The 20268-nt window shown below is 37.7% G+C and overlaps 1 protein-coding gene across 6 annotated transcripts in view; it reads right to left on the reverse strand.

The window, feature by feature from the left end:
- Positions 1-20061, reverse strand: part of ERBIN (erbb2 interacting protein) — a 139139-nt gene extending 119078 nt beyond the window's left edge. For 2 of the 6 annotated variants that reach the window (XM_075182715.1, XM_075182696.1), the window contains exon 1: positions 19430-20059. The gene's annotated coding sequence lies outside the window, so the exon portion shown is untranslated. Of the gene's footprint in view, positions 1-19320; positions 19340-19424 lie in introns of those variants that run through there. The other 4 variants (XM_075182722.1, XM_075182688.1, XM_075182730.1 and 1 more) reach the window with 4 other exon arrangements.
- Between the last annotated feature and the right edge of the window lie 207 nt (positions 20062-20268).

Below are 20268 nucleotides of genomic sequence, written 5' to 3' on the forward strand. Positions count from 1 at the left end.
GAATATCAAGATACATTTATAAGAACTGAATTATACACGTCAGTGGTTTGCAGCCCTTATGTGACCGATTGGCCCACAAACCTATAACCTGTATGCAGCTGTACATTAAACTTGGACAACTCTGGTCTAAGCAAATATGCAGTAAAATATCCAAGATTGAATATTGATTAAGCTGTCAGTTTAAATAATTTTACCATACAGTACTTTTACGGTTAATATATAATAGAATGAAGCCCATTCTTTTCAACACTGGTAATTACACATAAACCACTACACCTGTTATATCTGCACTTTACACACTGTGCTTGGTGGGTGCTGGAGGTGAATTTCTGCATTACACCTACAATACCTCTGTAGCAGCCTTGTGAAAGAGCTACCTGAACATAAACACAACAGCAAACAGGCAGTTACACCTTACACATTACTAGTATATGCATAACCAAAAGTATAAGTATATTCATAATAAGTTGAAAATTAGTTAACAAAATTAGCAAAAAAAATATTAAAGAGCATATCTTCTTCCTGAGCAAGTCTGGTCAATTAGGTACCTCTATTTCTTGACATCTATAGTCCTTGAGCCTAGTGACTATGAAAACGTGATTAAAGTATGGTAGCAATGAGAGTAACGTTATTTTGGAGGCGAATGTTTGAAAGACAATATCTCCTTAGTTTTTTTGTTTGTTTGTTTTGTTAACTGGACAGCATGCAATTGCGCACATTAAACATCTGCAGTTCATCAGATGCACTTCAATGATGATAATCACAAAAATCTATTTACAGAATTGTTTTGCAGAGTTGGATTCTATGGGAGAAAATTGTACTTGAACAAAACACAAAATTGTTGAACAGGGACTTAATATAGAAAGTCTGATCAACACAGCTGCACTGGTGCTCACAAGGAGCATGGAAATCACAAGAGCCAGTTCTATCAACCGACGTGATGAAATACTATACATGAGTACACAACTGTGGTCAAATACATGCAAAGTGCAGGCTATAGGTGTTGGTGGAAGAAATCGCAGAGTGCAACACAAGTCAATGGCTCCATAAATGTGGTTGTTACATTTTTGTTTCTAAATGCATTCCAGTTTGGAAACATTGTCACATGCAAGAAACCAGAAGTCAATCTTCATCATCAACATCATCATTTAATTATATAGCCCAGCAGATTTCGTAACGCTTTACAATTGGGAACAAACAGTAATAAAACATTACTGGGTAATACAGACAGAGAGATAAGATCTAGTGTGTTAAACACTTTACCAAATATAAGAGAGTCATGTTGACTCCCTTAGGCCTCATACACATAACTGCATATATTACACTAGTAAAACAAATGTAAATGGGTAAAATACTTGAAACTAATCTCTAGTGTCACCTTACTCACTACCACTGTTACTAGTATTTCCTAGCTTTGCAGTTTTTGGAATGTACCTTGTTCTATCCACATGCATTTCCTGCAGGTAGACAGATTGTGGAACCTACACTGAGCTCCAAACACAAGAAACAGACAAATGTTGAAAAATTTGACATGCGTTTTTACTAACCACTAAAGCAACACCAGTGAGATCCTCACCTTAAAGAACTTCAAAACTATGGTGGAGATTCAATGCAGCGCAATAAGTCTCCTGAACCGTCCACGGACACACTGGGCCGATGTTGTACATTGCCATGATATCCTTCAGTACATCGCTGACAATTGAATCTACCCCTATGACACCTAGGGGGGAATTCAATTGACAGTGCTATGCTTGCGTATAACGCGGCCAGTGCACCATTACCCTTACAACGGTAATAGTACGCATTATTATCGGTAGTACAGTAATTTCAATGCTGCTTTTTGCTTGCAGCTCTAAGAGCCGCGAGCAGAAATCTGCGTTAAATTTACCGTACTAACTGTAATAATGCGCACTATTACCGTAGTAATGGTAATAGTGCACTGGCCGCGTTATACGCAAGCATAGCACTGTCAATTTAATTCCCCCCTAGGTGTCATAGGGGTAGATTCAATTGTCAGCGATGTACTGCAGGATATCACGGCAATGTACAACATCAGCCCAGTGTGTCCGTGGACGCAGGCCGCGTTATTCTCAAGCATAACATTGTCAATTGAATATCCCCCTAGAATCATGCAAACACTGGTGACCTTTGTGCCGTCGCCTTTCTGTATATTACACAGCACACTATAAAATGCAAAAAAAGCATGGAAAACTGGCAAGTTTGTTTTTATTTTGGATTCAGCGTCTCAATGCACTGTATTTGAGGCACAGGATAAGGCAGCTACCTCCTTACACTAAAAAGGGAGACATTCTGTAATTAATGCAGTGGTTGTCGACTAATGCTGCAATAAAAAGTTAATACATGATTCAGTCAACTACATATAACCATTCAGCCAAACAATATCCTAAATTAATTTGTTGCATATATTTGAATACTCTATTTTGATGAAACCACATGTACAATCCTTTGTAAAGAATCATTCTGTGGTTGTACAGCCATCCAACATATGTTAAAATAATGAGACTTCATTGGTGAAGCAACACATTATCATTATACTCTGAGCGGTCAGATAGCCACAGATAAAAGCTTACTATTAGTAAGACTTTCCTCTAGTCTTCAAACATTCAAGTGTTCTCTGAAAACCCTCCTTTCAGACAAGCTTATAATATTCCTCAACCACCCTCTTAATCTCCCTAGGTTAACCTATTACCACCCTCTACACAGCTAACACAAGACATCAACCCTCTGACCAAAATTGCTGTGTGACTGATCACACAGCCCACTCAATACTTTTATCTTTGCATTCTAGCTGCACTAATGTGCAATATGAAGTAGCACATGCCCTTGTGCTCAAACTCCCATTATCCCATACATTGTAAGCTTGCGAGCAGGGCCCTCTTACCTCTCTGTCTCTATGTAGTAACCAGCATTGTTTTATTAATGTTTGTTCCCAATTGCAAATCGCTACGGATTTTGCTGGCGCTATACAAATAAATGATGATGATATTAGTGCCTAGAATTGTGTGGACATTTCTATAGTTCCTAAAAATCTGCATCTCCTTACCATCTCCACCATGTAACAAGCGGACATCTAGATCTAGCCTCTACAGTACAAAACCTCATCTACCTTGTGTTATTCACACGTTGTTTGCACATACATTTAGCCCACTATCCAGATGTGAGGTTTTCCACATAAAAAATTAAAAATGTTGACAGAAACATAAAGCCTAGACACCAAAAAAGCCAGAGTATGAATAATATGTCCATTAATTAAAAAACATACAAACACGTGTGTCTATTCTGATACTGTGTTACACTGCTCTTTATTATCACAGGACATATTTCTAAGCTTTGTTGCCATAACTTTAGTCTGGACATAGAATAGTGAGAAAGCCACATACCATGTTACAGATAATTCACATTATGTGGAACCTTGTTGTCTCTCTCAAGGTAATCTACTGGAGGAAAAGGTCAGACTACTTTCAAATTAAAAAGTGCAAAAAATGTATTGCTGAAGCGACATCTCCTGATCAATATGGGTATGGTTTTCACTGGGGGGGGGGGGGGGTGATTAATTTAATTGTGGTACATTAAATCAACTGGCCACAAGCTATGGAGCATGTATATATAGAATAAAGTTAGTCTGGCTGGACATTTACAGGAAAATAAGGTTTAAAAAACTTTAAATCCCAGGACTAGATATTAATGCAGTTTTAAATTCATTTTTTATCAGCTAGGAAGCGTACAATTCACCTGACAGCTCCCACTGCCTGCGAAACTCTCTAGAGCCCAAAATGTTATCTTTAATAAAACACTTTATATTCTGGCTCTACAAAATCATGACACGGTTACTTGTGTTCTACTCCTCACGTTCTCCACACAAAGAATGTCCCACGTTCCGCAGAGATAACTACTTTACAATACATTAGTTACGGCTGAATTTACTAAATTAACCTCGAGACCAAGAGTGGGAGAGAATAAAGAAAACAGCAACAGCCTGGACCATAGACTGGCGGTAAGTTAGTTGTGTTACAACGTAAGGCTTTGGGCACATGAACACTTGAAAAATGCACAAAAAAATTATTGCATTTTCCTTTATATTATACTCTGATATTTCTAGAAAAATGTCTGTTATTCCAGCATCCTGTGTTTTTATTGTATGTCAGAATCCTTTTGGTTAATCAGAGAATTAAATAGAAAGCAGACTAAAAAAACACAATAAAACCCAAGAACAAAAACCGTGAAGCAGAAAAATAAATAAACAAATGAAGCTCAAACGCCCTCACTGGTTTCACTGCAGCATGCTTTACGCAAGTAAAATACAACTAAAAGGCAAATCAGACATGGATGAGGAAAAATTGTGCAAGGAAGGCATATAAAAATGCAATAACAATTATGTGCATTATTATAATAAATAATATATATGTGCAGTTGTAATGCACATTATGTACAAAACTCCAGTAAGACTAAATGTATACACAAATCCATAAAAAGGTTGACCCTTTTTATGGATTGTAATTACTGCAAGGAATGCATGTGTGGAGGAATGACATGACCTCATTCTATATTATTACTGGCCTTGTGTCAATAACAAAAATCAGTCACGTCACTTGAGCGCTTGGCGCACGATAATCTACATGTGAATCTGGTTAAAGTGTTCAGTACCATTTGTATTACTGTTCCAGTTGCATTTGTTGCTACTGTCAAAGAATTCTCCAAAACGACAGCGCACTGAAAAATCAAACTCCAGAAAAGAAATATAAACAAAATTAATAAATAAATAGAAACCTAGCACGGAATATTTTGATAATTCCAATTCAGACTCTGAAGGAACAAGACTTTGCTAGCCGTAAGGAGATAACCCTCATTGGACATTAGCTGTTTTATCGTACCCGAGCACATCGTATCGTTTCTTTTAGTTTTATAAAGAATCACGATCAACGATGAAATGATGTTGGCTAAATGTGGAAGTGTGCGTGCACTCACCACCAGAACTGTAGGCAGATCTCTATGGAGTTTACAGAGTCACAATTTTTTCAGCAGATGTGACGACAGAAGATCACAGATATGAAGGTAAATCGTGTAGGTGTGTACACATGAATGTACACTTCGTTGATAAAATCGTTACAGAAATCACATCTGCAGTAATTTTCTGCAGTATGTACCCAGTTTTAATTTGCCTTAAATGTCTGGTTATGGACCACAGCAAATCCCTACCACTTTGCAGCAAACATTCAACTGCCAATAAATATTGCCTCCAGACAGTAATTACGAAGATCCTGTTTAGGTCCACTAGACTCCCTAATAGCGGCGTTTGATCAAGATGCCTTTCTATACTCATGTACCGTTATCTTCCTTGTGCCTCAAACTGCAAAATAATCAGGCCCCGTGTTATAAAGATTTGTTTCCCTGAAATTATCTCTCCAGAGAGTAAACCATAAAGCATGCCTACAACATAAAAAGAAAGGCAATTAAAAAAGATTAAGCTTGAAGTAAAAAAATTATTTGAGGCAGTATGGTGACTAAGTGGTTAGCACTTCTGCCTTACAGCACTGGGGTCATGAGTTCAATTCCCGACCATGGCCTTATCTGCGAGAAGTTTGCATGTTTTCCCCGTGTTTGCGTGGGTTTCTTCTGGGTGCTCTGGTTTCCTCCCAAACGCCAAAAACATACTGACAGGTTAATTGGCTGCTAACAAATTGACCCGTGTGTCTGTCTCTGTTAGGGAATTTAGACTGTAAGCCCCAATGGGGCAGGGACTGATGCGAGCGACTTCTCTGTATAGCACTGCAAAATTAGTGGCGCTATATAAATAAATGGTGAAGATGATGAATTATAGATCTGTAAACTATTACAAGCATGGAGAAAAAGTTAGAAAGGTCTACCGGTATATAAATCGGTAGGGGGTGGGTTACATTTGTCAGACATCGTTCCAGTGATGTTTAGGAAGTTTATAAAACCAAATCAACTATTGCAATATCTGTTGGTTGTTTATTGTGTGATCTGCATAATAATTGCATCAGTGTCTACCCAGTTTAAGGCAGAGATCTCATGTGTAAATGAGGATAGGGATTCATGGTGTAGGGATTAGAACAAAGGCAGAAAGAGGATTCCTGATACCCAATAGGCTTACAAAAAATACCTTTGTTATCTATTACACAGAACCTTATTCATAGCTGTAGAAAAAGGTGGAAAAAAACATTGCAGACTATGGTGAATAAACTTTCCAGAGATGGTTTTATTTATCTTCACACACATTCCTGGGAATTGAGGCTAAAAAAGTTTGCACCTCAAACTACCACTGTAACACAAGCACATGTACATTTACACATTTATATAATGGAGTCTCTTAAGTCTCTTAAACCTTTCTGGATGTGGAATACCTGAGTGTGATAGATTGTTGCTTTTTTATATTCCTTTAGATAAAACAGCAATATTTACTTTTAAGGATTATACAGACTAAATTAGACAATGATAGGACCCCCCCCCCCCCCCCCTCCTCCCCCTCCTCCCCCAACACACAATTATATCCCCCCGTTCATGGTTATTTCATTATTTACAGCTCCGGCACTATCGAGCATTTCAACAAATTCATCTATTCATGTTTAATAACAGGAATTTTCTTCAGATACTTGGATGCTTTATATTTTTCCTATCAGGTCTGTGAAGGATTAGGGTCTTAAATACCTTATTATATGGACTGTGAGCCTGTCAGAACAGCTTAAGGAAATATAAAAAAGGACAATTTAAGAAATATTGCCCACAAAAAGAGTTCCATAACTTAAGACTTATGTCATTTTCCATTTTTCCCTCCATCTCTGCTATTCATTTTATTGCTAGCGTTGCACAACCATTAAAGCACTATAAAATAAAACATTTATGTTTAAATGCATTCTTTGAAGGTTGTGTAATTCCGCTCTACTCTCCTGCCTGACTGGCCTTTATCAACAAATCGCAATATATCCAGATAGTTTTCACTAATCTTCAAAGGAAACCTAGCAGATATTATTTAGGATAAAGGTACCTAGAGATATTAGAGGTCATTGAAGCAATTTTGTCAGCAAAGTCTACCATATATACACACATACACAACAAGTACACTCACTGAGACTACATTACATACACAAGATCTGCGACACAATTAAATGGATAAGTAAAGCATGTGTATGCGTCTGTACATCCGTTTCAGATCTGATCCTAATAACTGTATCAATACCTACATAACACAAATGCTCCTGCAAACACCTCTGTGGATCATAACATTCCAATGACTTGTGTATCCACTCCACAAGAGGACGATGGTACGGTTGCTCTTTACTTAACTGGATATAAACAGAAAGTTTGTAAGAGATTGTGTAAGTGTGTGTATATGTTCTTGCCCCATGGCTTTTTTTTAAATGAGATATCTAAAAAAGAAAACTTTGTGTTTTAACCAGAAGCTTCATAAGATACATACTGGTTTTATAAAATAAATGTTTTCTGTAATATCCCTTTAAAAATGATCATAGACAGCTCAAGCCTTCATTGTCAGACAGGCAGTGGAATTACTTACCACAGTCACCGATGTGAATAGTGTGGAATACACAGACTGTATATGAATGAAACGTCCAAATATTTTCATAAAATAAATGAATATAAATTCTCTGCCGGATCAGACTTTTTTGTCTGTGCTGACATTTATATATCTTTCGATCTGATCAGATGCAACCGCTTTACAACAGATCAATATGAAATTAGAGATAATCTATAAGATTACAGTTTCTCATTACTGCTTTGCAGGGTGACAGGTTACCTAAGTCCGTGTAAAAAAATCAGAGTTGTTCAACCTTTATTTTAGCTGGGACCTAGGAGACCGCTCGTCATCGTTCCGGGAGCCCAAAGGAGACAGTTTTCATTATAAAGCACTTTCACCTACCCATCCAATAGGTCTTACAACACCAAGATAAATTGTAAGCTATTTGAGATATTGACCTTTTCTAATGTATAAAGTTTAGCATGGGGCTTAATTTGTTATATGTGCTATAAAATCTATACATACAGTCATACAAGAAGTCACTACAAGTTAATAAAACAAAACAGATTTTTTTTTAAAAAAGGTTCTAGAATTCTGCTTGTTTATGACTTGCCCAATGTATGCACATGTCCCTTCATATGGGGAAAGTTAAAAAGAGGTCTTGGTATTATATATTGTAAATTTGCCTTGAATGCAGCTTTGACCGACACCATTGATAGCAACTGGGTCTTGCTGTCATCTGTCTTGTGCAAAAACTACACTTTTCACTAATCTGCAGTACCTGACCACAATCTCACAGCTTCAGAATAAAACCTTAAATAATCATTTCGCAACAATACTATCACTTCTAAATGTTATTATAATAGTTCACAAAACGGTGTCACATTTACACTTCTGCAAGCGAGTGCCAAGGTTTTGACAAACAGGAAATTACATCAAAGCTGCTAGGGCTGGTGTAAAAAACCACAAGAGTTAGATCGAAAACACACGGTACATAAAACCACCACCCTTACGTTATGCTGAAGGCAAAACTACCACCTATTCACTTTAAAAACAACTTTGTATAGCTCGATTGTATGGCAGACTCTGGTGGAACGACACCAAGGTCATGAAAACACATCTATGGTCCATAGCTGTAGTTAGCACCATCTCCCACAATGGTTTGAGCATGGGAGAGGAGGGGGGGGGGGGGAGAGAAGAGAAGAGAAGAGAAGAGAAGAGAAGAGAAGAGAAGAGAAGAGAGAAGAGAAGAGAGAAGAGAGAAGAGAGAAGAGAAAAGAGAAGAGAGAAGAGAAGAGAAGAGAAGAGAAGAGAAGAGAAGAGAAGAGAAGAGAAGAGAAGAGAAGAGAAGAGAAGAGAGAAGAGAGAAGAGAGAAGAGAAGAAGAGAAGAGAAGAGAAGAGAAGAAGAGAAGAGAAGAGAAGAGAAGAGAAGAAGAGAAGAGAAGAGAAGAAGAGAAGAGAAGAGAAGAGAAGAGAAAAGAGAAGAGAGAAGAGAAAAGAGAAGAGAGAAGAGAAAAGAGAAGAGAAGAGAAGAGAAAAGAGAAGAGAAGAGAAAAGAGAAGAGAAGAGAAAAGAGAAGAGAGAAGAGAAAAGAGAAGAGAAGAGAAGAGAAGAGAAAAGAGAAGAGAAAAGAGAAGAGAAGAGAAGAGAAGAGAAAAGAGAAGAGAAGAGAAGAGAAAAGAGAAGAGAAGAGAGGAGAGAGAGAAAAAAACAAACAAACCAAAAAACAAATAAACACAGGACTTGTACACAGAGATCACATATACAATGGACGGCAGACCTTCAGGGAAGTGATCCCACATGCTTGTAATGTTTCTCTTCATAGTTGACCTCTACAATTTGCAGATACAAACAAACATTAAGTAGATAAAGTGGCTACTCAATATGTATATTCTGAACATAGTTCTACTACTAATGGCTCTGCTAAAGCTGAGGTTAACACATCTAATTATAAAAAGGGCACTTCAAGACAGCAAAGACAAGCACTATATATCACTAGAATATAAAAATATATATATTTATCTTGTAGTGATTACATTTACGGCCACGTACAATTTGATCTGGTTGTCATGTGCACTCTGACACACAGATTTTTAACCCATTAAGTCAAACAAGTAGAGAGCCAAATTAGACAGCTCTAGGCAAGTGACAAATGACTGGATAGCAAAAGTGCTCTTCATCTTTATGTCTTTGTAACAGGCCAATGACCACCAGGGATCATTAGCAAACCAAACTCCATTGAACTAAATTAAATCTAACCAAATACATTTTGGTTGTTTCCATGGCCACACACTGTGCAGGGTCCAGCCGATTTAGTGGGAAATTACCAAATTAGTTAGGCAGGTTACAGAATTAGCAATTAATTGCACTGCGGTCATGGGGCACATTGATATGGTCAGTGTAATGCTAGCTGCACGCATTCCAATGTTTGCAGCAAGATTGGTCAATTGGACAGATAGAACAACCCCCACTATTGACAATAATCCACACTAAATCAATTGTACGCAATCAGTACACTTAGTATGTATATTATATCTTCATGTTGATGAAGAATTCCGTGGAAATTCCAAAGAGGAATGTATATGTAAATAAATATAATATGAGGAGTAGCAAAAAGATGGTGATATATGATAATAATAATATCACTAATAACTTTCTTTTGAATGAATTCTTCAGCACTATATCATTATTGTTTTTCATGCTGTGTTATGTTCTTTATCTTACTCTATTGATTAACATTGTTTTAACTTAATTATATGTGTAAACTCTTGCACATTAATAAAATCTGAGAGCATATCACATCTGCCATCCATACAGATATAATTTTTTTAGTGTAATTATATTGTGGCGCACCCCATTTTTTTTCTATATATACACTGGTCCACCATTTTCTGAGATTGGCAGCCTCATTGGGGCTAGCGACTGATATATATTACACACTTACATTTGGATTCATATTTTTGAAGCATAGTGGTTATATATTTTTTTTATAAAACCCTTGTTCGGTTTGGTAGAATAAATGGCATGTACGCTAGAAACTATACACTGACCATTAGTTAATCGGGTTATCCTGAATGAGAAAGCAATGGACGGGCAGGTATTTTCCCTCCACCAAAATGCAAAAAAAAAAAAAAAAAAATCACACACACAAATAGACTGCCATTGTTTAGCATATTTACATAAAACGTATGCTCATGTTGTGATCATTTATCAATACACACAGATAAATTATTACAGTTGCATAGTTCCTGGCGCCCATGAGGAGTATCTAGCTCCAGATGCAATTTGTCAAGACAAGCCAGCACTGCCGAGCTGGGGGAGGGAAACTATTTGTTATTAGATGGCTGTATGTCTACCACGCCTGGAGATGGATGAAGGTATACGTGAATTTATTATGCAGTATTCGATGAAGTGACGAGCATGCTCATTCATTGAGGACTACCAACCTGCCATAATCGTTCTCCCAATGCACATATCAATTTAATATGATTTAAAACAACTTGCAGGGTCCGTGAAACTAAGCACCTGTCAAAGCCATGCAACATTAAGAAGCTGCATGCCCATCCTTTTACTCCATCTAAGCAATGTACTTTTATAAATAAAAAACTTGCTTGACCTCCTTAAGCAAACATCATAATCACAAATACTGAGGCGGAAAGTGGCGCGTCCTGCACAGCAGACAGGATCATTGATTATGTCAGTAATAACGATGAGACATTTCCCATCCATAACGTTATCTAGCTCAGATATGAACATTTTTAGCACTCGAGCTGTGGCTGAACTGAGGCGCAGTCTCTTCAGACTTTAAACTTTATTGGCAATTAGCGGTCTAAGCTCAGTTTAGAAACTGTGTCGCAAGTACTGCAGATATCCATTGCCCCAATAAATTAGTTCTGTGAAACTTTAAAGAAAGCTATTTTTGAAATGAGATACAAGGAGTGGAAGCGCCACGTTTTAGGGGGTCCCACGCTGTTTCACTCTACAAAAGGAATTTATTTTGAATCTGTTCCGATTGGGGGAGATCAGGTCTCATCCTAGAGTTTTAATGGGATGCATTTCAAGCTTTCCAGTTGCACTTTGTTAGAGAATCTCTAGAAGCACCGTACTCATTGATAAAGAAATCTTCAATAACTGCTGTCCCAGCCATGAAGGAGATTGAGCAGTATTTCATACTTTTCATTTTATAAAACATTTTTGGCAGGGATATGGATGGACTTTGTTATGGCGTTTTACCCCTTTAGTACAGTGTGCAGCTCCAGATTTCTCAACCACCATCACACCTAGGTGCACCTCTAGTTTGCAAAGATGTCTCCAGAGAGTGTAGTAGGAGTACACCTTGATGTGCGTTGAGTGGATCACAGAGGCGCAGGAGTTTCAAAACAAGGCATTTGCCCTCTGCTCTGTAAAGAAGGTCAGTAGCTAAAACCACCCAAGTGGTAGCTGAAAGCCATCTGCCATTCCTTTTCTTGGTGCATATTAGTCACCCGGAATCTAAAAGCTGTTGGATAAAGTGATAAGCATGCCAGTGTGACTGATTCCATCAGAATGAGAAGGACTCCCTTCCCAAGTAGGCGCCCACTGACAATTTATCATCGTTAAGTGCCCATGCCTACAGCACATAGATAAGCTGTTTAACACTACTTTTGTAAGATCCAACTATTCCCAAATCAAACACATTAAATGTTCACTCAGGAAAACAAATGTCACTAATGAAAAGTGGAGTTAAACCAAAAAAAAAACAAAAACAAACAAACAAAAAAAACAAAACACAATGCACGTGGACTGAGCCGTGGAAACAATCCTAAATGGAATTCTTATAGTATATTTGTTAATTGCGTCACAGGTTATAGATTAAAAGAACTTCCTTTTATTCAGTAACTAAAAGGCTTACATGGTGCCCGAATGTAGAGGATATGAAACGGTCCTGCAAATAAAACAAAATTTCCTGGTGGAATGGAAAAAAAAGCAGGGGGAAGCTTGGGAACCACATTTGTCATAATGTCTCTTTAATAGGAACATTTCACCTTGCTGAATGGTACCACCAATGCTAAAAATATGTATGAATTTATATTAAAAAAAACAAACAAAACACTAAAAGATTTTAATAGACTTATTCGGCAATATGAAATAATACATCATTCTTTCATAGGTTGAAAGGTATTCATATTTCTAGCTTGCCACATAATTACAAGACAACATAACACATTTAGGATATTCCTCCGATTATTCAGACCATGGAAACTGCAATACTTAAACAGCACCTCTGGCATTGTAAGAGGATGGTGAATAGCAAAGGTAAAGCACAACTGTCTTTAATAAACAGCAACATACTACGTATAATAATACTAAGACTTTTTCCTGGGGAAAAAAAATGTATTTTATTTTAAGAGTGGGAGGCCCAATACTGGAACCCCCAATGTTTCAGTGAACAGAACTTTGCATACCCTATATAGAGAATACAACGTCGGTTGGCTGGGATAGTGCAGGATTGTATGATGGGACCCTCACCCATCTACTAGTTAGCGGGAGTAAAACATAAATAAATAAATAAATAAGGGGATACAATTGTAGACTATTGTAAATCTAGATACAACCCTGCACACAAAAGATTTCAATCACAGTAATAACTGATCCCTTCGAATTCCACTCCCTGTATAGTGCGTTCACTTCCTAGAATTATCTTTTGGCCAACTCCAGCTATTGCATCACTTACATTCCAATCAACAATAAACCATTGACAAAACACGCTAACAAAAACACATTCCTACAGAAAGAGGATTTCAGATTTCCAGCATTTACGGGTTAAGATGATAACATTCTGAAACCTCACAGCTGCTGTAACACTGTACGCTAATTTACTGTTTAAATTTAAAGTTCCTGGCTATCATCCCACTCTGCGTTAACAAAATATTACTGGAATACCTGTAAAATTACTGACTGGCTTTAAAAAAAAAAAATGTATATATTTTCACATTTACACACAGGTTTAAACCATTATGCAAATGAATTTACACTATAAAAGCATGCATATTGTAAAAAGCACACTAAAAAAACTGAATAGTGGATGGGATATAAATTGTACATAGCAAAGTGATATATGCAGACATTTGCATTCAGACAACCATGCTAAGACAATCTCTATTTCCCAAGACAGACAATTCTTAACAAGCAATAAATAATCTAGTTGAGCTCACCTTACACTGATTTAGGGACACCAGTTGACAACCGACTGACAACTGTTTTTTTTAGGCTTTGTTTTTAAAGCAGCAAAAAAAAATTTAATATTAAAACATTCTTGGTGGAATTGCTACTTTAACAAACGCAAAAATACCGGTCTGTTCCCAAAAGTATATGTAAAAGAAGAGAAGGGCTCAGCTAATCTATTTGTTTTTAAACAGTGTAGCTGTGTACATTAAGACGTATGGCTCATGAACACCTCAACACAAAATGTCAGTAGAAGCTTACAAAGGAAAATTACAAATGACAATGGTTTACATTCAGCTATAAAACTATAACACATAAAATTATTATAGATATACACAGCAAAGCCAGTTTGTGGCTCATGACAAGGCACTTCATAAATTCATTCAAAACATGACAGTGTTCATGACTTGCCTCAGTGATATCCCCGGTTCATAGAGAATGGATAAGTTGCATTATCACGGTTACTGGATAATCTCATTAGGGAGACCATATGAATCACCCTCATGTCAACACAGGTTTTATATGCCAGTCAAGAAAGGACAGACTTCCTGCATGACATATCATACGGACACAAGATGACACAGTCCACCCACTAAAATAGACACAACCTACTCGGACAGCAAGGCAGTGTGTCACCCAAACAGGTCGGTTTTCTGATTCCCTTGTCGTCTGCTTGCTGAATAGGTTTCAGTCACACTAACTTTGAGCACACAAACAAGATTTTATAAAATGTACACTCAACTACAGACTCTATAGTAGACTTGAAGGAGGTTTTCCAGCATTAAATAAACCCCAGCCTTCCTAATAAGAGTGATTTGATAGTAATTGAAAACTTTACAGTATCTATGTCAGATCCCTAGTGCTATGGACTGACCCAAAAAGTGTGAAAGGTGATTGGCTGATGACTCAGCTACACGTGGATGGCGAGATATTGCTCAAGAAAGTCAATGGCATTCGTACTATTATTGGAAAAGCAATAAATATAGGGTACATCTGTTATTTAAAAGGTAAGCTTGCACTGTATGCACACGTGTTATTATAACTACTGTAAGGTGAAAGTTTAAAACTTTAATGTGATAGTACTAACTTTTTTTTTTTTTTAAACAACCAACCTTCTCCTCACTAGTACTTTGGTTGGCGTCCCTCCCCCAGAACCTCCGCTCAATTTACTACAATCAGTATGGACCTCTGCTGGGGAGTTTGTGTATACATTTATGAGTACTGGAGAAAGGTGGTACCCAATAGAGACTAGAAACAACAGAATGCTTCCAATCAGACGGCCGTTCACTTTGTCCAATCAGTAGCGTCAAATCCCTCCTCGCTCAGTTGCTTGTCAATAAGCCAGTGCTCTACAGTGAAACAAAAACATGGTTTAATATCACTTTGTTTCCAGCTTCATAGGAACGGACTCCCAGTCTACTTTACTCAAGAAAAATAGTATTTTTTCCCCCATGAATGCAAGTAGAAAACTAGGCAAGATTTAGACACAACTAGAACCAAGAAGAACAGAGATTATATTAGTGCAGCACTGCATATTTTGATTGGAGCTATATAAACCATAATGTTATAGCTCATTGTAATCAGGGCATCGAAGAATGAGCTCATATTTAACAGAGAATTAGAGAAATTTGCATGAACTCCCCGTCCTTACGTGGGTTTCCTTTGGTTTCCTCCCACACTCCAAAAGCATACTAGTAGGTGATTTGGTTGCTATCAAAAATTGACGTGTATGTGTGTTGCAGAATTGGTGGTGCTATATAAAATGATGATTATAGTAGAAATATTTTCATTCACCATTGACTTGTTGCTTGATTTACCTGCTCCAAAAGTTACAAAACTGCCAGAAATCCCTTAAGTTCCCTTAACACAATGATGTGCCTTCCTCACAGCTCACTATATAATAAGGAGTTCAAAGGAATCCAACTTTCTCTTGAAACAGATATGTTTTCACCATTCTAGAGCAGAGTTAGGCCATCTACAAGTCAGAGCAACCCAATGCATTGTGGGGCTTTCAGTTCCATCACAGCTGTAGGACCACACATGACCTAATCCTGGTCTATAACAACATGTGTTACTGTCAAACGCAAATAATTATGGAATTATTGACAACTCTATAACTGACTTATTTCACAGATACAATTACTCTGATAAAAGTGCAAACTACAAGCTTATAAATCCAACTAATTTACTCCAGTTTACTGTAACTAGCACTGCAAACGGGAGCTTAATTACCCAGTGAAAGAAACTATATGCAAGATTTAAAAAGGAAAAAAAAAAAGCTTTAGAGTGGAAAAAAATAACTGTCTATTCCAAATGTTACAAACGAGGAAGTTTATCATGCATGAAGAATCTAGCCTTGAAGCAATTATAACATATGCATACTTTGTACGAGAGATCTAGTTCACCTCGCCTGTGTTTACAGAAGCAAATGGTCAAACCATGGAGAGAAAAAAAAAAGAAGACACGTTGGGATTGACATGACATATGCAGTACTAAGAATATTTTTAAACCCAAGCCTCATATAAAAACAGCTGCTAATAAGTGTCACAAACATATGTAAAAGTCCTTGTTCCTTGACAGAACTTTCTATGTTAGATATTGAATGTAGTTAAATCTTGACACAAATGCGCCGTTTTTCGCAAATTCAATCATATGTGTAAGATGGCAGATGGCTATGGAAGGTTATTCTTACAACCGATATAACGCAGAATTTTAAGGTTTAGAGGTCCTCTAAAGTGCACCAAATCACTTGTACAGGCTGTCATTTGGTGGTAGTGCTAGAAAATAATATCAGCTGGTCAAGCGGTATAATTCAAACAACAATGAAATTGATTACATTTTTTTAATTCTAAACCAACAACAATAATTGTATGAAAATTACAAATTTCTCCAAGTTAGAGAGGCAAAAGTTAGGACCTAGCTATTTTAGAAATAAACAAATGTGTTGGGTGTGGCTGTAAATTTCTCACATGAATATCTATTCATCCATATCATATACATAACGTATTAATATATAATATTGAACAATGGAATGCCCAAAACAATACATCAAGCAGAGTGCACCACATCCTGACAAGGATGGAAGTAGGCACTGACTTAATGGTGTAACCATACTGCATACAAGAAAATGTGCATTAAACAGTAAACTTCCATATTTGCCGAGCACAGCATGATGGAATCTTGGGCATATTGTCTTCATTAGCAGTAGTGAGAACTATTTCCCTCGCATGAGATCGGTTGACATACCAGAACGCTGGTTATTGCAGCATGTCTGGTGACGGTGGGTGGTTCACACTTTCTTGAAGGCACTATAGGAGTACAGCAGCGAATGTCTGGATGAGGCATGGAACAATGGTCAGCAGGTACCAAACTTAAAGTTACATAAAGACTTTTGGTGGGGATTTCAATCTGTGATTTATTTATTTTTATTATTGTTTAATGGGGAATTTTAACACAGGACTGGAGTCTTTGAGACTGTGGGAGGACTAAGTTTTGTTTTTCCACCAGTATTTCTACGAGAGAGGCAGGATAACCGGTGTAGACCTGAGTGTGCGGTCATCACTGACCACAATAACAAGCCCCAGTGACACCAAGAGGTAAATGTATCAAGCAGCGAGTTTCCAGCAGGTTTGAAAAGTGGAGATGTTGCCTATAGCAACCAAATCAGAATCAAGCTATAATTTTGTAGACTGCACTAAATAAATAACTAGAATCTGATTGGTTGCTATAGGCAGCATCTCCACTTTCCAAACTTGTCTGAAACTCACAGCTTGATATATTTACCCTCAGTAGTGATAGGGCAGCTTGGCTCAGGGGCCAAAATAGTCTCATCCAATTTGCCACCACAAGTGTGTGGTTAAGTTGGACAGTGATTTAATCGGTTCTCCGGAAAGCAGCATGTGTCCAACTCAAAGGCTCATTTCATTAACTGACTATTCCGCTTGGACTTGAAGAATTCTGGAGATGTTCTGTTTTAAATATTGGTTTCTGGTATAAAAGAAATAAATGCAGAAAATCTGAACATCCACTGGAAAAAGCATAATGTGAAAACAAACAAAAAACTTTGCTCGGCATAATGTCCACTGCATGTAAAATAAGAACTTAGAATTTTGGCACTGTCAGTGGAGCATAGTGCTGTCTGATAAGGACCAGACTAAATGTGCATGTCTTAGAGTGAACAAAGAGCTCCACTGTGTGTAAGGACAAGGCTGCAGGATTATATCCCATGGACACCTACCCCCTACTGCCACCGCAGATAAAGTTGATGAAATGTACTTCTACAAAACACAAAGAAATGTAGAAGCTGGAAGAAACGGGTAATAACAGTCAAAAAAGATTCTACTGATACACCAGGTTCCAGTTTTTGGGTTAATGTACAACAAGCCACGCTATATTATAAAATATATTACATGTGTTTATATATTACACACACGAAAAAACAAAGTTCTTCTGGCTTCAGTTTACCTTTGATTCACTCCTGGCAATAAACATATATTACACTGCAGACCAATTTTACACTCATTTACAAATTAAATAATATTTTCCAATACTAATTTTTGCAACTTATTGATTGATTTTATTGAATTACAGCGTTTGATAAACACCTGGCAGACATTGCAGAGCTGTAAAACTACTGATGCATACAGACACAGGCAAGTAGCGCAACATCCTGCAACCACACATTTTGCTTAGCGACACGAGTATGCTCAGTAACCAATCACGTTTTACACAACTACAGCAAATGAACAGCAGCAAAAAGAATACTGGAAAGTGCAGCACCTTACATCTATGAGGGGGCACCCTGGAAACCTGATGCGATCCTTGTTCATTCTTGCATTTCAAAGATGCTAAGCAACAGCAATGCGAGCACACTGGATTGTGTCCAATGTACATAGCCAAGGCCTTCGCAAACTAGCAACCTGCAACAAAGCCCTATAGAGGAATCTATGATCTGCAAATCTCAATTGTTCTGCAAACCTGCAATAACAACAAAAAAAAAAAAAAATCTTCAACTGTGAAATGATGCAGTAACCCTGCCAAACAACAATCAGGCCACCTGTAAATTAAGCATATTAAACAAAATTGTCACTAATGGCCAAAATGAGTTGGTACAATTCATGGAAAGCATCACCAGTTGTAAGAAGGTCCACATACACTGCATTGGAAGAAATGACACATTACTATCTAAATACTTTCTCAATTTCATTACAGACTAAATTTGTATTGTTTGCTTGCTGATCAGAAGAGCACAGTTTGCACCCTCAATTCAAAAATAAGTCCCCAAAAAACATCAGAACTGCTAAACCAACTACCTAGGGTTCCATATTATAATTAAAACAGACGGCATTTAAGAGTTTGCAAAGGTGGTGGGGGATATTTAACCGAAATCTTAAAAGTGGGCCACAACATGCAGCTCCTAAAACACTAATTTTAATGATTTGTTTTATATACTGCTTCACAAAAAATATAACACCCATGACAGCTAACCAACCAACATATCTTAAACTAATGTAAACTAAAAACAAAAAATCTAAAGCTACAACACTTGAGATCAGCTTTCACTTTGCAGTTCCCACCATTGCAGGGTTTCAATGTTATTTACCAATCAATAGCTGCTTAGCGGAGCATTGAAGGCAACCTTTAATGGAACACGAAAACCCCGTAGAACCCAGCTGTAAATTGCCAGTCTGAATAATCCCCCTTTACCTTACTTGTCTTTTCTGACTTGATGAAGATCTGTTTCAGTTCCTTATTCCACTTCACTCTGAAAGTCCAATGTGTTTTTTATGAAAATAAATCCAACTGGAATCACTTGTTTGCATTTATCAGCAAATAACTTCTCCTGTACCTTCTTCTTCCAGAAATATAAACCAGATGAATTTCCAGAAAGAGGATTAGAACCAGAGAAAGAATCACACAAAAGATTTGTAGAAGTTCCAGACGAAACGATCTTAAGTTTTTTTTGTTTTAACCCTCTCCACAAGCACGTTCTTCTTTTCCTTCTTACTGGAGATGGACCAATTAAAGAAGAATTTAAAAAACAAAATAGTTAAAAAGGGGGGATTAAAAGTCCTGGTGGGAGGAGATGAGCAGTGAGTGTGGAAGGGACACAATGCTTAGAGGGGACGGAGTGGTTTGGGGAGCTAAGGATTCCAAGTGCTCAATCCCCAGGTCCCCTGGGTTTCTTGGATGTCAGTAGGGGTCAATGGGGTGCTTTTTGGGGGTATGCAGGCGCACTATACAGCCGCACCCTACACTCAGACACACAGGCAGAGCTGTCTCTCCTCCCCTAGTGCTGCTGCCAGCGGCGCACACACATACACTCCTCTCCCCTCCCCCTCTGTCTCTTGTTTCTCCTCCTCTCTCAGGAGGCTGTCTCTCTGTCTCTCTCTCTCCTACTCTCACTTCCTTAGGCGTCACATTTCTCCTCTATCTGGCCCCAGACCAGCTTGTCTCTTTCCTTCCCACTACTTCCCCTTTGCAGTCTTTTTCTCGCGTAACATTGACATGACAGTCATATCCTCCTGATAGAGTAACACCCTTTACTGCA

This window comes from Mixophyes fleayi, chromosome 1 (assembly GCF_038048845.1).
Source record: "Mixophyes fleayi isolate aMixFle1 chromosome 1, aMixFle1.hap1, whole genome shotgun sequence".
In the NCBI taxonomy this organism is placed as follows: Eukaryota; Metazoa; Chordata; class Amphibia; order Anura; family Limnodynastidae; genus Mixophyes; species Mixophyes fleayi.